Below are 24,410 nucleotides of genomic sequence, written 5' to 3'. Positions count from 1 at the left end.
AATATTATGTCCCACATTTTTAGCTCAAGCTATCATTGGCCCCTTTCCTCTTCCAAATCAAAATTTAATAAATAATTAGAATAGAATAGAATAGAATTTTTTATTGGCCAAGTGTGATTGGACACACAAGGAATTTGTCTTGCTTCATATGCTCTCAGTGTACATAAAAGAAAAGATACCTTCATCAAGGTACAACAGAACACTTAATGATAGTCATAGGGTACAAATTTAACACTTAATGATATAACACTTAATGATAGTCATAGGCTACAAATAAGCAATCAGGAAACAATCAATATCAGTATAAATCATAAGGATACAAGCAACAAAGTTACAGTCATATAGTCATAAGTGGAAGGAGATGGGTGATGGGAACAATTATAAATTTTAGTAATTTCTCTTCCAGGCCTATTAATAATTTTTCTAGTTGTGTTAAATTTGGTTCAAATCCAAATTCCTCTAAATCATTTTTGTAAGCCAATTGTAGCTGGAGATAAGGCTACCAATCTATAATTATTCCCTGCTCCTTTAATTCTTGGTTGGATTTTAATCTACCCCCGTTATCCAAAATTTGGTTATATTTTACCATTTTACCAATGTCTAATGTGTTAGGGTGAATCATTGCCTCCATAGTGGATAGCCAGCCCGGTATTTTAAAATAGTGCTTCTTCGTAATTCCCTCCCAGGTCTGTATTAGCGAATCTCGCAATGTATGTCTATAGAAATATAAATGTTTCTTGTTTCTGGCATTCCATATGAACGCATGCCACCCCATTTGAAGATTGTGTCCTTCCAATGTTAGAATTCTCCTGTTCTTTAAATTTATCCATTCCCTGACCCAAACCAAACTTGCTGCTTTATAATAAGTGGCCCACGCAGGGAGTCCAAAACCACCTCCTATCCTGAAGTGAAATTAATTTTATCCTCACCATTTTTCCTGCCCATACAAACTTCATAGTGATCTTATTTAATTCTTTTAAAAAATTCTTGTCTAGTTTTATGGGGATTGTTTGAAATAGATAAAGCAATTTTGGCAAAATATTCATTTTAATTGTTGCGATTTTCCCTAATAATGACAGTTGTAACTTCCCCCATCTTTCCAGATCTTTCCCTATTTGTTGTATTAATTTCATGTAGTTATGCTTTTTTAATGCTGAGCACCTTACTCTTAGACAGACACCTAGATATTTCACTTTTTTTACAATTTGAAGCCCGATTCTTTTCTCGAGTTCTCCCTTTTGTTTCTCCAATAAATTCTTGACTAACATTTTGGTTTAATTTTGAGGCCTGCAACCTCCCCATATTTCTCTATCTCTTGCAATAATATCAGTCCAGATTACAATGGGTCCTCTATGACAAATACCATATCATCTGTGAATGCCTGCAATTTGAATTCTTCCTGTTTAATTTTAGTTTTTTTTAATTTCCACATTTAGTTTAATTCTTTGTTGTACTGTCTCTAGGATCTGTGGGTTTTAAAGAATGTGTTAATCTTCTTAAAAAATATAGAATAGGTTCGCTTTTTTTTAATGTCCTTTCCTGGAGGCCCCAAAAAATAATAATAAAAAGGACTGCAGGTGGACTGTATGCTAAGCTGTGGCTCCTATAGGATGACCTTTCAAGCTATATTTAAAACTGCCCAAATTTATTGTAAATGATATTTTATTTACAATGTAAGATAATTACATTTCTGCTAGATTTCAGTACTCTTCTTTTGTTGTAGGAGTTCCCTATTTTTATTTTTATTTTCTATTCATCTACCTTTGGAAGAATTGCTTTGGTTTACATTATCATTACACATCAGTCTCTTTACTTCTTCTTCTTCTCTCTTTTTTTTTGTGGAATATAAAACCAACTATGAAGAGAGAATGTTTATTGTAAATGGAAGCAGAGTTAAGGCTAAATCAATTTTTTATTTTATAGGGATTAGCGAAGTCAAGGTAAAACTTCAGATAGGTGTCTACAAAAGCATTCCAACTATAGCAGGCAGATTACTGAAACAGGCTACCAAGAGATTAACAGGTTCTTCAGTACTGGCAGACTCTAAGAGCAGTGATTGTGCCATCTTTTGTACCTTCAGATGATTGCTCCTGATGATTTTTAATCCTGTAAACTGCCCAAATTCATCAAGTGAAAGTTTAATTTTTTAAAAAAATTAAAAGTCCTCAAAATGCAGGCAAGATGTTTAATACTTTTAAGTCCTCATTTATTATTCCAGTTTGTTATGTTCCGATGAGTGATAATCAACTCCTGTGACTCTATGAATATAGTCTCTAAATTGTCCTGTTGTTCACAATATAATGCAATTCTTTCAAGTATATTCTTGTAGTTCCCAGTACTCTGTCTAGCCATCTCATATAAACTGTTGGGTTCTTTGCCTTCTGCTCATCTTGCCCAGCATAATCTTTCCCATGGATGCATCAGTCCTTATGCTGCATCCAAAGAATGATAGACTTTGTTTCATAGTCCTTGCCTGTAATGAGCATCCAGGCTTTGATTTTCTGTGGTACTGAATAGTTAGTTCTCTTGGCTGTTCAAAGAACGAGAAGCAGTTTACTCCAGACCATATTTCAATGGAGTTGATCTTTTTCCTCTCACAATTGCAAAGAGCACATCCTTCACATTTGTTTATCCTAACAGGGAAGACCATTCTAACTTTTCTCTTTATTGAAATGTCACTTTTTTATCATACTTAGGTCTTCTTCACTTTCAGCAGCACTGAAATCTAGTATTATTCCCCCAACATATTTCTTCTTAGTTCATATTTCATGCAAAAAAAAAAATCTTCACGGATTTCTACCCTCAAAACGACGCTATAGAGCACTGCACACCAGAACAACTAGACACAAGAACAGTTTTTTCCCGAAGGCCATCACTCTGCTAAACAAATAATTCCCTCAACACTGTCAGACTATTTACTGAATCTGCACTACTATTAATCGTTTCATAGTTCCCATCACCAATCTCTTTCCACTTATGACTGTATGACTATAACTTGTTGCTAGCAATCCTTATGATTTACATTGATATATTGATCATCAATTGTGTTGTAAATGTTGTACCTTGATGAACGTATCTTTTCTTTTATGTACACTGAGAGCATATGCACCAAGACAAATTCCTTGTGTGTCCAATCACACTTGGCCAATAAAAATTCTATTCTATCTATTCTATTCTATTCAGATGATCAGATTTTATGGTGAAGCTCTTATGAATAATCGGAATGATAAAAATCTGAAGTAGTTTGTTCAAACCTCTCTCTCTCTCTCTCTCTCTCACACACACACACACACACACACACACACACACTCTTACTCTTATTCTATCTGTTTTCTTTCTGAGGATTGAAACTATTTTATCACCGAAGCAAATTTTGCCCAAGGTGCTTTTCAGATGGAAAATATTGTATTTATATTCAGCATCCACTAACTTGGGAGAAGAGAATCTATTAGACTGTTTTTTAATGAGTAAAGATAGAAAGGAGGTAGAACATGAGTGGCACCTGGACCCTGAAGCAATCAAGTTCTGTGAAGATGGAAAGCTCCCAGTGGCCATGGTAACCACTGCAATGGCATTGGGGAAGAGAGAAGAAAAAGCTAGAAGAAGTCTGTTTTCTCTATTCTAGAAGGAAAGCTTGGAAACAATAGATGAACACCCAATAAGCACAAATGTTGCACTTATGTATTAAGATAATGGGTTCTAAAGAAGAGATGTGACAATCAATGGGAATCCACTTTGTGTAAATACCGCATGTATTCACATCTTTCTTTATTCCAGATGGCTGGTTTTGTTCAGCCATCTAATTTTCTGTGGTTCTTTTTATTTATTTAATTTGTTTATTACATTTATATGCTACCATGTCCCCAATAAGGCAGGTCTGGGCAGTTTACAAGATATATATATATGAAAAAATAGAAAAACAGTTGACATTTTAAAACTGTGCAAATTAAACTACATATATAGTTTTGTATATATAATCGCTCAATATATGCAGCTTGTACACATTCTCACACAACTTTCAGAACTACCCATAAATTATGCTTATTTCATGAAGTTTTCCATTGCACAGGATTATAAATTATAGTGTACTTTGATTTCCGCTGCTATTTAGTCGACTTAAATTATGTTTATTATAAGATTATCCTCTATGGTTTGTTTTCATTTTCATTTTACCATGTTCAAGGATGATGTACATTGATGCCTATTGTCTCATAAAAATTCTTGAATGTGGAGATAGCTTTTTCTGTAGATTTATAGATCTCCCCAACTTCAGTTCAACAACTTTAGACCCAAATTTATATTGGCATCCTTTAGTCTCAAAAGACTATGGTATCGTGCTCTGGAAACAGCATCTAGTGTGGCTAGTTGTTTCAATGCTGTATGCAAAGTTAGAGTGTGCTCTCCAAAATTTATATTAATGAATATTAGCCAAGAACTGCATTTCTGCCTGTATTTATGCTGAATTGCTGTTTATGCAGACCATATAGAAATAGTCACTATGGAATGACATTTATAGCAGCCCCCTTTTGATTGTTATACTATGAGGTCCTCATAGATTAACAAGACCCCTTGGATGTAAATTTGCCCATGGATTCAGTCTTGCATGAAACTGAAAGAAACATGAATTGCTTTCTTCTTGGTCAAAAATCAAGTTATGTTTCAGGTTATGTTTTTGCAATATGAGTTCATCTCAATATAAGCCTCCAGACCTGTAGATGTCCAGGCAATTATTCTGAAACTAACACCATTGCTGGCACAGTTGAATACCATATGGAAGACATGTCTCTTACGAGTTGTTTAAACCACTTGTGCCCCAATATGTTTCTAACAATGAAGAATGTACTCTCAGCAATGATTTTTCAATTTGAAAAATCCATTCTCATTTCAGAAATCATCTAGCTCAGAGTTCACACATTTGTCATTTGTTACAAGTCCAAAGCTGGTCTCTAGCTTGCACTTTTTCTAGCCCTGGAAGTGGAAAGAAAAAGTGGGTAGAAAAATTACTAAATGAACATAGTGCCATGAGAGGGCAGACAATATGTTCCTTTCTATCAGTTCAGAGAAAAAGTAACTGCTTTCTTCCAGAAGGATCATTATTCAGAGCAATGGTTCCAGGTAGTAAAGGAATAAAATCCTTTGTGAAATGTTGGGGGTGTCTCTTTAAAGAGAGGGCAGATTCCTCATAAAATATCTTTTAAATATTCAGGTTGGACAGGTGAATCGAAGGGACCGAGTCTAGTCTTCTATCTAGCCTGGAGTCTTCTATCTAGCCAACTTATGGAGGTCATTGCATTCTTTATTTCGTTATTCCATTTCTGAGAGTACATCACCCAGAATCACTCTAAGAGTGAGATGGGTAGTCTTTAAATTTGATAAATAAATAAAATAAATAATTTCTAGTTCAAGCAAAATAGCAACAGGGTATGTTGAAGGTCCCATCTATTAAGGAAGAACACCAGATGGGAGGTAGAAGAAGGGCCCTCTCTGTAGTGGCTCCTTCCCTTTGGAAATCATTCCCTCAGACATAAGGTTGGCCCCCTCCTTGTTACTTTTCCAGAAGATAGGAACAAACAGCTTCCAGAACAAACAGCTTCTGTAAAAAAATCCAACCTTACATATGTACCTAAAGAGCAAGATCGATGGAAACATGTCACTTTTAGAAGAAAACAACAACCAAGAGCAAAGCCCCTACTATCCACTCTAGCCCACTCCAATGAAACCCCTCTGGAACTGAACAATTGCTCTCATAGATTAGGTGAAACCTAGTTCAAAAACAGTAACTGTGAGAGGGACCTTGAACTTTTAGTGGACGATCAGTTAAACATATGCCAGCAGGATACAGCAGCAGCCAAAACAGCTAATATGATCTTTGGTTGTATAAATAGAGGCATAGAATCAAAATTACGTGGAGCATTAATGCCACTTTATAAAGCCTTAGTAAGACCTGAAATACTGTATCTAGTTTTGATCACCACATTACCAAAAAGTTGTTAAGACTTTGGAAAAAGTTCAAAGAAAAGCAGCTAAGATGATTCTGAGTCCACGGCTGACTGTTGGGAGCGAGTCATTGGCCCCGATGGAGAGGGTGCGCAACTTGGGCGTTCTCCTGGATGAACGGCTGTCTTTTGAAGACCACCTGACGGCCGTCTCCAGGAGAGCTTTCCACCAGGTTCGCCTGGTGCGCCAGCTGCGCCCCTTTCTAGACCGGGATGCCTTATGCACAGTCACTCACGCCCTTGTGACGTCTCATCTGGATTACTGCAATGCTCTCTACATGGGGCTCCCCTTGAGGGGCATCCGGAGGCTTCAGTTAGTCCAGAATGCAGCTGCGCGGGTGATAGAGGGAGCCCCTCGTGGCTCCCACGTGACACCTATCCTGCGCAGGCTGCACTGGCTACCTGTGGCCTTCCGGGTGCGCTTCAAGGTGTTGGTGAACGTCTTCAAAGCGCTCCATGGCATAGGGCCGGGCTATCTGGGACCTCCTGCTGCTACCGAATACCTCTCACCGACCGTGCGCTCTCACAGAGGGACTCCTCAGGTGCCGTCGGTGCGACAGTGTCGTCTGGCGGCGCCCAGGAAGGGCCTTCTCTGTGGGGCTCCGCCTCTGGGCGAACTCCCCAGGACTCCGTCAACTTCCGGACCTCCGAACCTTTCGTCATGAGCTTAAAACTCACCTATTCATCTCGCTGGACTGGGTTAGTTTTAAACTTATGGGTTTTAATGGTTTTTATTCTAAATTTTAACCGTGGCCAATTTAATAAGTTTTTTAATTATATTTTAATCGTATTTATATTGTATTATTTTGTATTTTTTATCAGGCTGTGAACCGCCCTGAGTCCTTCGGGAGAAGGGCGGTATAAAAATGTAAATAATAAATAAATAAATAAATAAATAAATTAAGGACCTGGAGACTAAAATTTTTAAGAAAATCTTGGATAACCATCTGACTGAGATGGTGTAGGGTTTCCTGCCTGGGCAGGGGGTTGGACTAGAAGGCCTCCAAGGTCCCTTCCAACTCTGTTATTATATTATATTATATTATATTATATTATATTATATTATATTATATTATATTATATTATATTATATTATATTATATTATATTATATTATATTATATTATATTATATTATATTATATTATATTATATTATATTATATTATATTATATTATATTATATTATATTATATTATATTATATTATATTATATTATATTATATTATATTATATTATATTATATATTAAACATAAGAAGAATGTCTGCAGGAATTGTGTATGGCCAGTCTAGAAAAAAGAAGGACTAGGGGTGACATGACATCAGTATTTGAGGGGCTGCCACAAAAAAGAGGGGGTCAACCTATTTTCCAAAGCATCAGAGTGCAGGACAATGGGTGAAAACTGATTAAGGAGAGAAGCAACTTGGAATTAAGGAGAAACTTCCTAACAGTGAGGAAAATTAACCAGTGGAACAGCTTGCCTTCAGAACTTGAGGGGGCTTCATCACTGGAGGTTTTTAAGAAGAGACTGGACAGCCACCTATCTGAAATGGTATAGGGCCGTGATGGCGAACCTATGGCACGTGTGCCACAGGTGGCACGCAGAGCCTTCTCTGTGGGCACGCCAGCCATTGCCCTAGCCCAGCTCCACGGTGAATGTACACCAGTGGTGGGTTGCCCCCGGTTCTCTCCAGTTCTGTAGAGCTGGTAGTAAAAATCTTCTGGTGTTCAAAGAACCAGTAGTAACTCTACACTACTAACCAGAGTTACTAACACGGTACTAACACGGTAGTAACTCTACACTACTAACCAGAGCATTCAAAACATTTCCCAGACCCATTCTTGAATACAGTTTGACTGTCTGGAACACATACCACATCTCTGACATTAATACAATTGAACGCATCCAGAAATATTTTACAAGAAGAGTTCTCTGCTTTTTGTAAACAACAAAATACCTTATTCCACCAGACTTGAAATCCTGGGATTAGAGAATTTAGAACTCTGCCGACTCCGACAAGACCTGTGTTTAACACACAGAATCATCTATTGCAATGTCCTTCCTGTTAAAGACTTCTTCAGCTTCAATAGCAATAATACAAGAGCAAACAACAGATTCAAACTTAATGTCAACCACTTCAATCTTGATTGCAGAAAATATGACTTCTGTAACAGAGTTGTTAACGCTTGGAATACACTACCTGACTCAGTGGTCTCCTCTCTAACTCCTAAAAGCTTTAACCAAAAACTGTCTACCATTGACCTCACCCCATTCCTAAGAGGACTATAAGGGGCGTGCATAAGTGCACAAAAGTGCCTACCATTCCTGTTCTATTGTTTCCTTTAAATATATGTTCCTGTATATAATGTTGTGACAAATAAATAAAATAAAATAAAAAATAAATAAAAAATAATGGCTGGCTGGCCATGCCTCCGAACCGGTTCCCTGATCATCAGAGGTTTGTGGTTTTTTAATTTTTAAAAGCCTCTTTTCTTCAGCCAAAAAAAGGCTTTTAAAAGAAAAAAAAACCCTCTGATGATCGCGTGGCTGAGCAGGGATCATCAGAACTCTTTAAAAGTTTTTTTTTTAAAAAAACAACCTCTTCGGCCGCAGAGGTTGTTAAAACAAAAGGTTTTAAAAGGCTCCTCTGGCAATCCCAGCTGAGTTAAGAGGTTCTGGGCTGCTATTAGGCAACTTCAGCTGGATCCTCAGAGGAGCCTTTTAAAAACTTTTTTTTCTCTGGCCCACCCAATCCCCCCTCCTCACTTACTTAAGTAAGCTCCTTTCGGGCTCGCTTTCGGCTTCTCCAATCAGTTGCATCAGCTGCAACTGATTCTGCCTTCCTGCAATCCATGTCCTCAGTGCCTTTGCTGGCTGAGGAACTCTGGGAGTTGAAGTCCACAAACCATAAAGTTACTAAGGTTGAAGAACCCTGATCTAAAAAATATAAATAAAATAATAAAATATTTGTGCAGCTTTCTGAGATTTGGTGTGTTTCTGTAGTGTTTCACTCTAACTACACAAATACACAGAATCTCACAAAGCTGTATGTGGCATTTTGTGTGTGTGTGAGAGAGAGAGAGAGAGTCAGTTGTGTTATGTTGTGTGTGTGTAAAGTGTGAAAGTTGGTTTTTGAGCTTTTTGTGGCTTTATGAGGTTCCTGCTTGTTGCAGGGGCCATTTGGGTGAAGTGCAGCTGCTTTTACATTGTGTGTGAGTCAGTTGTGTTGTGTTGTGTGTGTGTAAAGTGTAAAAGTTGGTTTTTTGTACCTCTTATTGTTTTGTATACTGTATTATTTTTATTATTTATTGTTATTGGCCACACCCACCCAGTCACATGACCGCCAAGCCACTCTCACCCAGTGTCACATGACCATCAAGCCACGCCCACAAAATAAGCCACATCCATAGAACCGGTAGTAAAAAAATTTAGAACCCACGCCTGATGTACACGTGCCACTTGCTGGCCAGCTCGTCTTTGGGTCTCTGCCATACATGCGCAGGGGACGCTCGCATTGCATTTTGAGGATTCACGCACCTGTGCGAGCCCCCTATGCCCCATTTTGGGCCTGGAAGTCCTCCTGCAGTAACCTGGAAGCCAAAAATGGGTGAGGGGGGGTGGACTGCATGCGAGGAGAGTACACTCGCATTGCATTTGGCGGGTGCGTACGTGTGCTTTGGGCACTCGGCACGAAAAAGGTTTGCCATCACTGGTATAGGGTCTCCAGCTTGAGCAGGGGGTTAGACTAGAAGACTTCCAAGGTCCCTTCCAGCTCTATTCTGATTGATTGAAGTTCTTGTAGGCAAGGTTTTGTCAGTGGGCCTGGGTCTCCTAGGTTGATTCAGAACCAATGAAGTAACTTATATGATTGTGTTTGTCACTGCCAGGGTTTGGGGTATTCTGGGATTTTAATATTCTTGATTTTTAATGTTGTATGTCACCCAGAGTTGCCATGTGTTGATTGGGTGGCCATATAAATCTATTTAAGAAATCAATAAATATTTAACTATTTGAGGGGGGATTTGACTAGTTATAAGTATGCATCTTTATGGCCAAGTTGAGCAGAATTTCATTTTGATGTGATTACAATGGAACAATCCAAGTTTGCCCATGATGTCCCACTAGGCTCCTCTTCCAGGATTCCTCAGGCAACAAGCACATAGCCTAACTGCAGAAGAGGGGTACCAAATCAGAAATACAGCTGATCTTTATCAAGCCATTGAAAGATGGGCACTATCAGCTTTCTCTTCCTAAATTATTGCATCTGATCATCATATTGGAAATACTCTAATAATTGACATAAATTCCCGTATTTTCCTATTCTTTTTGTTTTTGTACGTATGTCTGATAAATTTCAAACTGTAGCCTTGATTTCACTGATGGAACATAAGCTATCTTGGGGAGTGAGATGAGACATAAGGCAAAAACAAATGGCACCAAAATACATCCCTTCATTGTGCTCCATGAGCACCAAATGTCCTCCTTTAGCAGTGGCTTTAGGTTATATATTCTTGGAGTATATTCTGTGCTAAATGTGTGGATAATGATTGTTAAATCCCCCCTTTTTTGTTAAAACCTAAAACCTTTAAAAATGAGAACCAATGAGAACTAATTAAGAATCTATGGATCTTGTCATGGCCTTATCCTTGGTCATCTATGGCATGTGTGGAGTCTTATATTTTGTGTGGAGTCTTATATTTTGCCCATATTTTTTCTAATTAGATTTACAAACAAATTAACCTACTCAGCAAAACAGGAAACTATTGGTTCAGCATTTATGTGATAGGATTCCCCCATAAACATTTTTGATTGACTTATCTACCCTTCTGCAGTTTGTAAATTGAATTAAAATTGTCTTCTGCTGATCTGTTTGATTGGAAGTATCTGTTGTCTACTTGTACCTTGAGCAATGAAGTGAAGGATGCCTTGTCAAGGAATCAGAGGCAGATGATGAATCACCTGCCACAGCACTAACATGCTTACAAGGTACTACAGCATTGGACTTCTAGGTTTACAACAACAAATAAAAAGAAACTGCAATCAAAGCCACTCCAGGTTCTTTCTTTCCTTTTCTTGTGGTAATTGTTTTCATTTAATAAACATACAATGTGCATATGATACCAGCCTCACATGGAACTGTAAGTTATTTATGGCTCGTTTTTATAATGGGGATTCTTTTTTCTGGAATTTATTTTATAAATCAAAAGTGGGATTGCTATAATGCTTCTGAAGAACTGGTTTAATTTACCACAACAATAAAATATAAGTTCTGTGAGTTATATAGAAAAGGCAGTACAATCTTCCCCTTGCCATAATATCTACTTAGCTTGCTGCTGATCATATTATTTTCTTTTGAATCGACATCCATTAGCACTGTGTGTTTCTGCGTGTGTGGTACATAAGCAATGGCAAACATGATTTATTCGTATATATATATGATTTACATTCCTCCCCAGTTGAATATAGGTTTGGAACCTAATATTTCATATAGCTTTTAAAATGCGAAAAGAAATGCCTATTGAGATTTGGATTAAGGTAGATATTGCTATTACCCAGGCTGTTAAACACTACTGATATACTAAATGAGATGTTAATCTGGCATTTTATAAAGGAGCACTGAAAGCTAAATATTTTATTTGCACAACAAATGTTGAATATTTATGCCATCAAGAAAGTCCAACCTTTATTGAAAATGAATTTAGGGATCAGATAGTTTAAGGCATATATTTACCCTTGGAAACTTCACTCTTAAAATAGAATGTCAGGTCTCACTTGCTGAGAATTATGGGACTGGTTATCCAGGACCCATTAGGGAAAAAGAAGCTCCTTCACTGCTGATCCAAGTTAGGTTTCTTGAATCTGAAGGACTAGATGAACAATTACAAGGTAGTAACAGTGGAGATTTTTGAGAAGTGTCGGCCATTCTCAAATGTCTGTAGGAGATGACCAGGCTGAGCCCGAGGAGAATGCCTCATCAGTCTTGAGTCCCTTCACACAGACAAGAGATCTAAGTCCAGCCCACCTTGAATTCCATTGACTCTTATCTACTGCCAATTTTCTTTGACTGTAAGTAGTTCAGAGTCTCATAGAGAACTTAAGCTTGTAATAAATCTTTATATTCATTTCAACTGCCTGGACTCCTGATTTCCTATGCTTGACAATCTCAATTAAATCATAAATCATGTCATTTGCAGCTATTTATTATATTTGCATAATTATATCTTTATGCAAATAACATAAATTGATGCAAATGATGCAATTATTTACATTTCAACATACGTTTAATTGCCTGATCCAGAGTTCAGGCAACATGTTTTAAGCGAATGTCAAGACAAAACTAAGGCCTGTTGCATCTGAAGTCTGTTAAATGTGAGTCTCTTACATTGAGGTTACAAAGGGGATTTATACACTGTTAAATTTCAACCAACACACATACATGGTGGGTCTGATGCATTTAGGATTCTTATCTGTAGTTTGCAAGTATTTTCCTGGCAACAGGAAACAGACCCTTTAAGAGCAAGGGCAAGAAAAACTAGGAAAGGTTAGGACTACCATGAACTTTGGAAGAGAGGAAGAGCAAATGAGCTCAAAGGTGCTTTTTCAAAAGGCAACTGGACTATTTTTTCCTCAGGGAAAGGACAATCCACTTGCCTTTTGAAAAAGCCCCTTTGAGACAACTATGACCTGAATGATTAAGAGTCTCCACAGATGAGGAGCAAACGATTTAATACTTTTGTAGGATTGACAGCTATGGGTACATAAGTACAAATATCATGGATGGTGTGTTTTGTTTTCATTTTCATTTTTGTGTTTGTTTTCATAAGGGAGATATATTTGCTGTCGTGCCTATATTGCAGCAAGTCCATTTTCAGTCTTCATATTAAGAAGTGCTCCAAAGATTGCAAAATGAAAGCTCAAGGAGCTACAGGATGACCACTTCTGAAGTATTGATAATTTTTTTAAAAACAGCTAATGGATTTCTTAATTTGTCCCATTTTTCACTAAGTCAGCCAAGTCAGCGATGCTACATTTCCTACAGTCCCTTCTCATTGTCCATGTTTAATTAGAGCTGATGAGAACTGAAGCACCTGATGTTCTCCAGAGAATATCTGGATATCCATTAATTTCAGCCCAAGTGGTTTGGCCCACAGACTGCTTACCCTTTCACATTTTCTCTTCTCTTCTCTTCTCTTCTCTTCTCTTCTCTTCTCTTCTCTTCTCTTCTCTTCTCTTCTCTTCTCTTCTCTTCTCTTCTCTTCTCTTCTCCTCTCCTCTCCTCTCCTCTCCTCTCCTCTCCTCTCAGTAACATTTGGATGGTTTAAGAAATATGCAGCCTTTCTTGCTAATATGGGCTAGATTCACCTTAGCCATTATCCGTCAATGGGTCACCAATGCTTAATCCTTAATTAGAGTGAAGAAGAAAAATTGGATATGTCCAATAATAGCTATCAAGGGTTGCCAGAAACTACTGGGAAATTGGTGCAATTTCTTTCTTTTCCTCTTATATGTCAGGTCAGAGGCCATTATCAATGTCATTGGTTTCATTTCTACCAACTATTTCCTTTATTGGGGTGGGGGGGTGGGGTGTTTCTAAATTCCATTCCAGACTTCTCAAATCAGCAAACTTCACAATTGGCAGTTGTGAAGAAATGAGCTGTTTATGGTCCTCCTTTAGTCCCAGATAATGAACTTTATTTATTTCAGCTTTTAATTCCATACTCAAAGAAACATACTAATAAGCTAAAATGTTAAATATAATTTCCACTTAATAGACAACAGCTATCCATTAATGACTTCATAATATAACTAGAAGAAGCAATAAATCTATGTCTCCATAGATGACTTGATATGATTTTGATCAGGAAAGGGGTGCAAACTATTTACATTTAGTTCATTTTCTCATAGGAATGAACTAATGGTCACACCATTTTTCGTAAGAATGAAAAGAACATGGAATTTAAAATAGTTCCACTCATCATTTTTTTTTCAATTTTAGTCTCAGTCCTTATGAATTTAATCAAGAATGGGATAGTTAATTTATCACCTGTTTACTGTTATAGCTCTACTGCATACTAATATTGTATATGTAGGTTTGTTATGCTGGAATAACTTTATTTAAAAGTGAGGCTGATCCAAATAGGTAAATATTCAATTTTTCTCATTTTCCTTTTCTAAGAATTTACCAAAATTAATACTTTATTTTTAGTAGTCTGGGAAAAATGGAAAACTGTCAATAATTCAAATGTAGGCAAAAGTAACTGAGTGTTCTGTCACTGATCTAGATCAATTTTTTTCTCATGTTGTGTGAAAATATCATTTTCTAATTTTACGAGAATGAAGTCAAAATGCGTAGTGTAAGTATTCTGTTGAAGATAGGTAGGTCTAGGCCAGAGGTGGGTTTCAGCAGGTTCTGACCACTTCTGGAGAACCGGTAGTGGAAATTTTGAGTAATTCGGAGAACCGGTAGTAAAAATTCTGACTGGCCCCGCCCACATCTATTCTCTGCCTTCCAAGTCCCAGTTGATCGGGAGGAAATGGGGATTTTGCAGTAACCTTCCCCTTCCACGCCCACCAAGCCATGCCCACCAATACATACCACGCCCACCAAGCCACACCCACAGAACCAGTAGTAGAAAATTTTGAAACCCACCACTGGTCTAGGCTGCTCCTGAATAGGAAATATAGGAAACAGATGGATGCTAATTTCTTCTATCAAGCAAAGAAAAATGAAAACTTAGGTTTCAATCTATTTCCAGACAATTATGGCTCTGCATGTGACATCCTCCCAATTAGGCCATAAGCACATAAGGGTCTTCCAATTGAGTAAAGAAGGATTGTGACTCCTTTTTCTGACTTCTGTATTTTCAACCAGAGATCTGAATGAGAGCTCTACTCATATTTGTCATGATTATAATTATAGCTGTCTATGTGATCCAGGATCCTGTTTTATTCACATTTAAGATTATACAAAAAGCAATCATTTCAACAAGGGCTAATACATGTAGAAGTCCACTTCAGATTTTCCAGATGAATATATAAAACTTAGGAAATGTACTGGCCTGCAGAACTAGCCTCTTTTCCTATTGTGAAGCCTCTTGCATCTACTTACCAGCAGGAAGGCCCAATTCTCATTATCTTATAAACCAGATTTATTGAAAGGAAAGGGAATGGGGATTAGTTACAGAATTTTCAAAACTGGATATAGGTATTTTACTATATATGCATAATCTTATTCCATTTATCAGTGAGGTTGTTAGGGTGTTAAGTCTTTGATATTCTTGCTAACCACCTCTTAAAAGTGAGGGAATAATTCTCTATGAATTCTCTATGAATTCTTGCTATTCTCTTCCCTTTTATGGGAATAATTTACGAATGTTTCAGCCTGGTAATAGTTTGCCAATTATCATCATCCCCTTTCACAGTGTCAGAGATGTCTATTACATTTGCAGTTTGTGCCTTCCATGTGCTCAACTGAATGCTTCGACAAGCCATAAATGCATTAAGATGCCATGCAAACACATAGTCAATTAATGACAAAGCCACTATATGGTTATTCTGATTGAATAACAGACTGAGAATTGTTAATATTAATGCCATTAATACAAATTTTCTGTATATTCTGCTGTTACATTAGAAATAACGAAAAACATTACTTCACAACAAAAAATTCAAAACACCACCAAAAGACATAATTAAGCCAATCTCAAAGGTATTCTGAAAAATAAGACACCAAAAATAAGAAACCTGTACTAAGCTTGCATGAAATAGCTTAGATTCACTTCAGTGAAGAGCTTTGTATCATGGAGGCAACCCAAATCTCTTTGCCATATGGAAGAGGTGATGTGATTTGGTTTGACACAAAGAATCATGTTGCTTTGCTTGCCTCATTTGGAAGTTGGATGAAACTTATTTGAAGTGCTGCTCAAGGCAGCCAAATGAAGGCAACAGGACTGCTTTGCTTTGTGGACAAGAAGCTATGTTGTGTTGCAAGGCAGCTTTGAGGCTTTTTTTTTTTTTTACTTTCACTGAAGTGAAATGTCCTTCTTAAAGATCTTCAGAAATTATGGGAAGAAAACTTTCTAGTACAGGTTTACCAATACCCCAAGATTATATCATAAGAACACACAGGAAAGTGGCCTGAGAGCTGTGGAGCATGTCTTTGTGAGTCTCTCATTCAACGTCTTGGGTGTCAAGATTAGAGCTGAATATGTATCCCAATGATCAGTCCAACATTTAGAAGCCAAATATTCGATATTTTAATAAATATATTATCTGAATCTGCAGAGGAAACTACAGAAATGTTACGCGTTTTTAAACTAAAACAAAACAGATGTTTAGCAATCTGGATATATCCTTCTTTAGAAATAAGTTTTAGAAAATAAGTTTTCTCTCTTTAGCAAGAAAAACTGGCTCCCTCAAACATAGTATCTTTAAATATTTCCAAGTGACGACACGTTAACACTTTTGGTTGGTTTTTCACTTTAAAGTTCGTGCATACAATATCAGACATGGATAAGGGGCAAATTATGTATTGTTAAAAAGAGAGGTGAAATAAATATGAAGTACAACAAATTGTTTTTTCCCTGGTCGTACCACAAATTTCACAATCAATTAATTTGTTTAACTATTCTCAGAGGCCCAGCAATAATTTCTCTACTAGATTAGCAAAATGAAAAGGGCAACTCTAGTGAATACTTAGGTCACAACACCTACAGCAGCCATCGCTGGCAAAAGGTAGGGTGATAAGGAAAAGTCGAAAAGTTCAGTGTGGAGATGAGAAACCGAAAGTTCCAATGAACTCAGCATTCTCGGCAGTATGCATAGGGGAAGAATTATACACGAGGTGAAGAAGAAAACCTATAACCTTGATAAAGAGACAATAAAACTGCATATGCATACAGTATATCTGTAGTCTGCAGTAATTAAAAATATGTAATATATCTAAGGAACAAGATTAATAATCATGGAATAAGTTGTAGAACAGAATTCCGTACAATGTAGTAGTATGCCCTTTTTCATTTGACAGAGGCAACATAAACTCTATTTTTTGTTGCTGAATTTTCACAGAAAGATAAATTTTTATGGATCCTGAATTTTTTCCTTGTTAAAAAAATGCAAGTTTTTTTTCCCCAGGAATCAGCAACCTGCAACATAGATGGCATACCAAGGCTGCTGCTTCGAATGGATTCTTTTTAAATGCCATGAAGACAGGAAGCAAGCAAGTCTAAAGACACAACAGACAGGATTTAACATAGTCACATTAAATAATATATATTGTCTATTTCCTCTAAGGTATTTAAGTATTACTGAACTAAATAAGTTCTCATTCGACTTTACTAGCAAGGGTGACCTTACCAGGACTTGAAATTTCTACCTGTCTCTCTCTCAAGGTAATTGAAGTTTTCAGCCGTCCCATCATGCCACGATGGTCATCTCACGGGTGAGCAATTCTTGAGTATATAGGTAATGATTGAGAAGGAACTTTGTTGGAGTGATCAAGGCCTTCAATCAAAATTTAAAAAGTCTTATATTTTTTAAGGGCTGAACAATTGTACATTTGCTGAAAGAACATTGGTTTAAATGTGGGCTCTTTCCAACAGAGATTTGGCGCTGTTCCTTCAGCAGCACTGTACCGAACTGTGCTAACTCTGCCGCCCTCCTTGGTGGCTGAGCCAATTTTCTTCCGGCAAATTGGCAGAAAATCTTGAATTGCAAAACTTCTGACTTGCAATTTAAGAGCCTTGAGATGTACAGGAGTTAGATTAGGGCTGATGGTTTTCCCACTACTGGGAACTCATGCCAATTTCTGGTTCCATGGCTTTCACCCACCCACCCACCCACTCTAAGCATCAATGCTTCCAGAGTATCCCAGTGGCATGGCACTGCAGGCTGAGTATTTCTGAAGTCCTCCCCTTTCTTTTTTCCCCCCATGCCATGATCTAATGTGGTACTGACTGAGGTCAACATTTTGATCCCTTAAAGTTCATCTGCACAAATCATTTCTAGCTATTCTTATAAGTCAATAATTATGGCTTGTTGCAAGACATGTTTGAAGAACTAGTTAAGGAGACCATGATAATCTGGGGTAGATGTTTTGGGTACAGTATTGATCTGGATAATTGGCAAAATTTGTGGGGAAAAAATATCAAAATCACATTGGCGGCTTCCTATAAAGAAAACTTGTAAAAATGTTTTACAGGTGGCACTTCCCACCCACAAGACTGGCAAAAATTAGTAAAAAATATTCTCCAATTTGTTGGAAATGTGAAATTGAGTTAGGATCATACTACCACATGTGGTGGGAGTGCCAAAAAGCTAAAAAATTCCTGGCAGCAAATAAGAAGCTGGTTAGAAGAGATGCTAATGGTCAAAATAGCAGTTAAACCAGAATTTTTCTTATTGGGCATGATGGATGGCAAATACGATAAAACGTAAACTACTTAACATTGCATATATTAACTGCAGCAAGATTAGCATTTGCTCAAAAATGGAAATGTAAAGAAATACCCTCAGAATTTTAATAAGTAAAATTTACAACTGTGTAGAGATGGACAGACTTACTTTAGAATTCAAAGACAAAAGCGAATCAAGGTACTATGAGGTCTGGAGTAAATTCTACAACTGGATTGATAGGAGGAAGAATGTCAAAAACAAGAGATAATGAATGTCTGGAAATGTATATATCAACATATATAGTACTTGTGAGGGTATAATAGGTTTATTAAATACGTTTATAATTGTAGGGATAGTAGTAATATAGTAAATACTTGATATATAAGGAATTAGGATATATGTAAATTTGTATATAGACTGAGGAATATATGGTATAGTAACTTGACGTAAATGTTAGAAACCAAAGATGTAGAGCAATGTCCATTGTTTTTGTCTATTTTTAAAACCAATAATTTTTTTCTTTTAAAAAAAAATGGCTTTTTATAAAATGTCTCTGAGGGCTTGCAAGGTGCTTGGGAGCTGCTGACCAAAATAGAATAGAATAGAATAGAATAGAATAGAATAGAATAGAATAGAATAGAATAGAATAGAATAGAATAGAATAGAATAGAATTTTTTATTGGCCAAGAGTGATTGGACACACAAGGAATTTGTCAGTGCATATGCTCTCAGTGTACATAAAAGAAAAGATACGTTCATCAAGGTACAACATTTACAACACAATTGATAGTCAATATATTAATATAAATCATAAGGATTGCCAGCAACAAAGTTACAGTCATACAGTCATAAGTGGAAAGAGATTGGTGATGGGAACAATGAGAAGATTAATAGTAGTGCAGATTTAGTAAATAGTTTGACAGTGTTGAGGGAATTATTTGTTTAGCAGAGTGATGGCCTTTGGGAAAAAACTGTTCTTGTGTCTAGTTGTTCTGGTGTGCAGTGCTCTATAGCGTCGTTTTGAGGGTAGGAGTTGAAACAGTTTATGTCCTGGATGTGAGGGATCTGGAAATATTTTCACGGCCCTCTTCTTGATTCGTGCAGTATACAGGTCCTCAATGAAAGGCAGGTTGGTGGCAACTATTTTAATATTTAATAATAAATATATATATATTATATATATATATATATATATATATATATATTTGTTTTCTGAGGTTTTCACGGGTGTTTGTATATAGGTCTTTGGTTGTTCGGGTTTTCTCCCGTGTAAGATTGGAAGTGTCTTGGCGACGTTTCGAAGTCTCATTCGTCATCTTCAGGCTTCAACCGTGCTTCTGGGAGCAATGTGTGATCGCAGCTGTTTCTTCCTTTTAACTGCTAGTGGGGTTTGAACTGATTGGGTGGGAGCTTGGCTGTGCTCTGATTGGATGGGGTTTTCTGTGCTCTGATTGGCTGGGGTGTGTCCTGTGTTGGTGGGGGCTTGGTTGTGCTCAGTCTAGTCTGTGCTGCAGGGGGATTTGAGCTGGTGAGCTGCATAGCTGTTGTTTGGCTTTGTGGTCGTGCTACATCTTCATAGTGGGTGTCAGTCTGCTGCATGAATGGATTGGAGGGGTTTGAAATGGCTAATGTTGCAGCTGCGGTCTGGCTTCTGGTCCTTGGTCGTGCTTCATGATCAGTGTGGGTTTGGGTCTGCTTTCTGGGTGGATGTGCGGTGGTGACATCCTGTGTGGACCTTGTGAGTGTGGGTCTGGTGTCATTCCTCGTGTTAGGGACTCGTTTGTCAATAAGGCGGGTTTCCAAATGGCTGATAGGCGGAGGTGTCATCTCGTTTGTTCATGCTGTGTGGGCGTTTTCTATCTCAATGGCTTCTCTGATTATTCTGTTGTTAAAGTGTTCAGTTTTGGCGATAGTTCTGGTCTTTTAAAGTCAATATCATGTCCTGTGACTTTAAAGTGTTGGACCAGGGAAGAAGTTGGTTCCTCTTTTTGAATGAGTTCTTGTGTTCTTCAATGCGTGCACTTATTCTTCTGTTGGTTTTCCAATGTATGTGGTGGGGCAGGCGGTGCATGGGATTTCATATACTCCTTGATTTTCTAACTCAATTTTGTCTTTGGGGTTTCTTAGGATGGTGGATATTTTTCTGTTTGTGCAGAATGCTGTCTTGATGTTGTGTTTGTGGAGGACCTTGCTGATTCTGTCTGTGGTGCCTTTTATATATGGGAGGAGGGCTGTGCCGTTTTCTTGTTCTCTGTCTTGGATTTTAGTGGGGGGTTCTTTTTGGATTAGCTTGGTAATCTTATTTGTTTGGAATCCATTGGATGTTAGTACGTTAGTGAGAGTGTCTAGTTCGGGTTTTAGGTGTTGTTCATCAGCTAAGCATTCTGTTCTGGAGATGAGTGTCTTAGCTACGGAGTTCATCTGTGCTGGGTGGTGGTGTGACAGTGCGTGCAGATAGCGGTTTGTGTGTGTTTTCTTCTGGTAGATGGTGTGTCCTAGGGAGCCATTGGGTTTTCTGTAGACTAAGACATCCAGGAAGGGAAGTTGGTTATTAACTTCTGTTTCCATGGTGAACTGTATTTTGGGGTGTAGGCTATTGAGGTGTGTGAGGAAGTTGTCAAGTTTTTCTTTCCCGTGTGGCCAGATTATGAAGGTGTCGTCTACATATCTGAGCCAGAGTTTGGGTTTGTGATCAGATTTTTCTAGAGCTTGGGTTTCAAAGTGTTCCGTGTAGAGATTGGCAATGACAGGTGAGAGGGGTGCATAGGCTCCATAGGCTCACCTCTACAAAACCTAGCCAAATTTCTCGCCAAACAACTACAGCCCTATGCAGAATCCATCACCTCACACGTAAAAAACTCATTCCAGTTCATAGAGATCATAAAGAAACAAAACTTACAGCCCAGCAACCTACTCGTGAGCTTTGATGTCATATCCCTCTTCACCCAAGTGCCAATCAAAGAAGCCTTGACAGCTATCCAAAACAAATATAACCCCCCCAAGCACATCCTAGATCTGACCAACCACTGCCTATCCAACACATACTTCATCTATAATGGACAAAAATACAAACAAGTAGAAGGAGCACCCATGGGATCACCCCTCTCACCTGTCTTTGCCAATTGACAAACGAGTCCCTAACACGAGGAATGACACCAGACCCACACTCACAAGGTCCACACAGGATGTCACCACCGCACATCCACCCAGAAAGCAGACCCAAACCCACACTGATCATGAAGCACGACCAAGGACCAGAAGCCAGACCGCAGCTGCAACATTAGCCATTTCAAACCCCTCCAATCCATTCATGCAGCAGACTGACACCCACTATGAAGATGTAGCACGACCACAAAGCCAAACAACAGCTATGCAGCTCACCAGCTCAAATCCCCCTGCAGCACAGACTAGACTGAGCACAACCAAGCCCCCACCAACACAGGACACACCCCCATCCAATCAGAGCACAGAAAAACCCCCATCCAATCAGAGCACAGCCAAGCTCCCACCCAATCAGTTCAAACCCCCACTAGCAGTTAAAAGGAAGAAACAGCTGCGATCACACATTGCTCCCAGAAGCACGAAGCTGAAGCCTGAAGATGACGAATGAGACTTCGTCGAAACGTCGCCAAGACACTTCCAATTTTACACGGGAGAAAACCCGAACAACCAAAGACATATATATATATATATAAATGTAAATTATATATTATATAAATGTAAATTATATATTATATTATATAAATTATATATAATTATATAATTTATATAATTATATAAATTATATAAATATATTATATAAATAAATTATATTATATAAATGTAAATAAATATATAAAAAGGAAGAAACAGCTGCGATCACACATTGCTCCCAGAAGCACGAAGAAGCCTGAAGATGATTTAATGAGACTTCGAAACGTCGCCAAGACACTTCCAATTTTACACGGAGAAAACCCGAACAACCAAAGACCTATATACAAACCGTGACCTCAAACAAATAAATATATATATATATATATATATATATATATATATATATATATATATATATATATATATATATATATATATATATATATATATATATATAAAATATAAATATTATAATAAATATTACCTAACTAATTCTATCTATCTAATACTGGCAATTTTAAAAGTCACTGGGCACCTCTTTCTCCATTAAGTCTAGCACAAGAATTAGCAGTTTCTTTTGATACACCTATCTTTTACAAAAGTCAAAATATTGCAAGAGTGCTGATCACTTGAGAAATTTTCCAACTTAACTCTTAAGGGCTCAGCATTCTCCTTGTGATACTGCCATTTTTATTTATTTATACATGTTTTAATACTATAAATCAGCCTTTCTGAAACTTGGCCACTTTGGGGAGATGCGACACCCCAAATTTCCCAGTCCTGTAAATGTTGCTTTGCTCTCAAATATAGAAATCTGAAATTTCTGAATCTGAAAAATACAGTCCAGGTTCATATAGCGATCAAACTACTTTGGCAAATATATATATATTAGTTACCTCTTTGCAGCCCTTGTGACTCAGGGACTAGCAAAAGATACAATATTCATTATACAAACAGCTGTGCCAAAGATACCTTGCTTGGTTTGCTGCACTGAGGGACAACAAAAGTATTGATTGTGCCAGACATTTGTCCCACCCTTAAGGGACTGGTAATTTTAACAAGCCACACAAAGCCTGCATTGGCTTTGTCACGGTTTCTTGCTTTGTTTGTAAGCAGAGCTAAAACAGATTAGTGGAAAAATACATTCACTGAGAAAAGAGAAGCCATGGAAAATAAAACTGTCTCTCCAAATCCCTATTAAAGCTCCATGGGCTTTGATCCAATGTTTGCTCGGCTGGAACTTCCTCGCTTGGTGCTGTTTCTTTTAATTGATGCCAAGAAATCCCTCAGACATTGCAAATATTTGGGGCACCACACAGATTTTCACTCTTAAGAAGCACAAGAAACCAGGAAACAAATTCAGTTAACAAATGTAAGGCCTAAAAAAATATATTGTCAGATTATTAGTAGAGGGATATCCTCCAGTTACAGATTTACATTTTTTCCCCTCTCTTTCTCTAACTGTTTTCTCAGCATAGTATATTTCTGGAATCAGTATTGCTTGTTTTATTATTTATTTGTTTTCTTGTTTGCTCCTTTCAGAAATGTATAGTAAGAAAACATTAAAAATACAACATCCACATTTGAAAATTAATATTATGTAAAAGTGCAATCATGAAACCAACTTGAGGGCCTGGCTTATTGGTCTGCTAAATATTTATTTTATTGTCTTGCTAACAGATCCTTAAAATGTTTCATAAAACCATCCATTTGCTTTAGAGTGAACTAATCATTTTACTTCAGCTTCTGCTTGAAATGGCCATTGTTAGAATATCTGTTAGTTTACACTTGCTTTAGCACTTGTTAGAAAGAGGCTGGCCACAAACATTTCATAGATGAGAAATGTCAATCTAGCTGGTAGGATGTGGTTCTGTCATTGTGCTGAAGAATTTTGCAAATGGTTCCATTACTGGAACAAGGGAAGGTAACACAACATTAACACTTATCTGAGTTTAATATAGTTAACAACATCCAGGCAAAGATCAGGAGGTAAAACGAAGTTTATAATTAGCCTGTTAAAACAACAACAACAACCAAAAGTGGAAAGCTTAGCTAATTAAGTGCACCCCCTCTGACCATGCTTATTATGGGATATTAGCCTAAACTGCTCGTGCCTTAAAAATCAGAAAGAAGTGATGAAAGATCAAAAAATTCTGAAGTATATATGTGGTTTTATACTATAAAAAGAGTGTGTTGAATTTCAGCAGTGGCACTTGATTTAGACTTGAGTTCCAAGTACTGTATATCCCTTTATTTCTGCATAGCAATACTTTTGAATTCCACTTCCCTCTACTTTACATGGATCCCTTGGTCTGTCACATTGGGTAACACATACAGCACATAGGTTTGGGCCAACAACCTTACACATATAAAGTTTTTTTTTAAGTT

This window comes from Ahaetulla prasina, chromosome 3 (assembly GCF_028640845.1).
Source record: "Ahaetulla prasina isolate Xishuangbanna chromosome 3, ASM2864084v1, whole genome shotgun sequence".
Taxonomy (NCBI): Eukaryota; Metazoa; Chordata; class Lepidosauria; order Squamata; family Colubridae; genus Ahaetulla; species Ahaetulla prasina.
The sequence above is the reverse complement of the archived record's forward strand: the minus strand, read 5'-3'. Positions refer to the sequence as shown.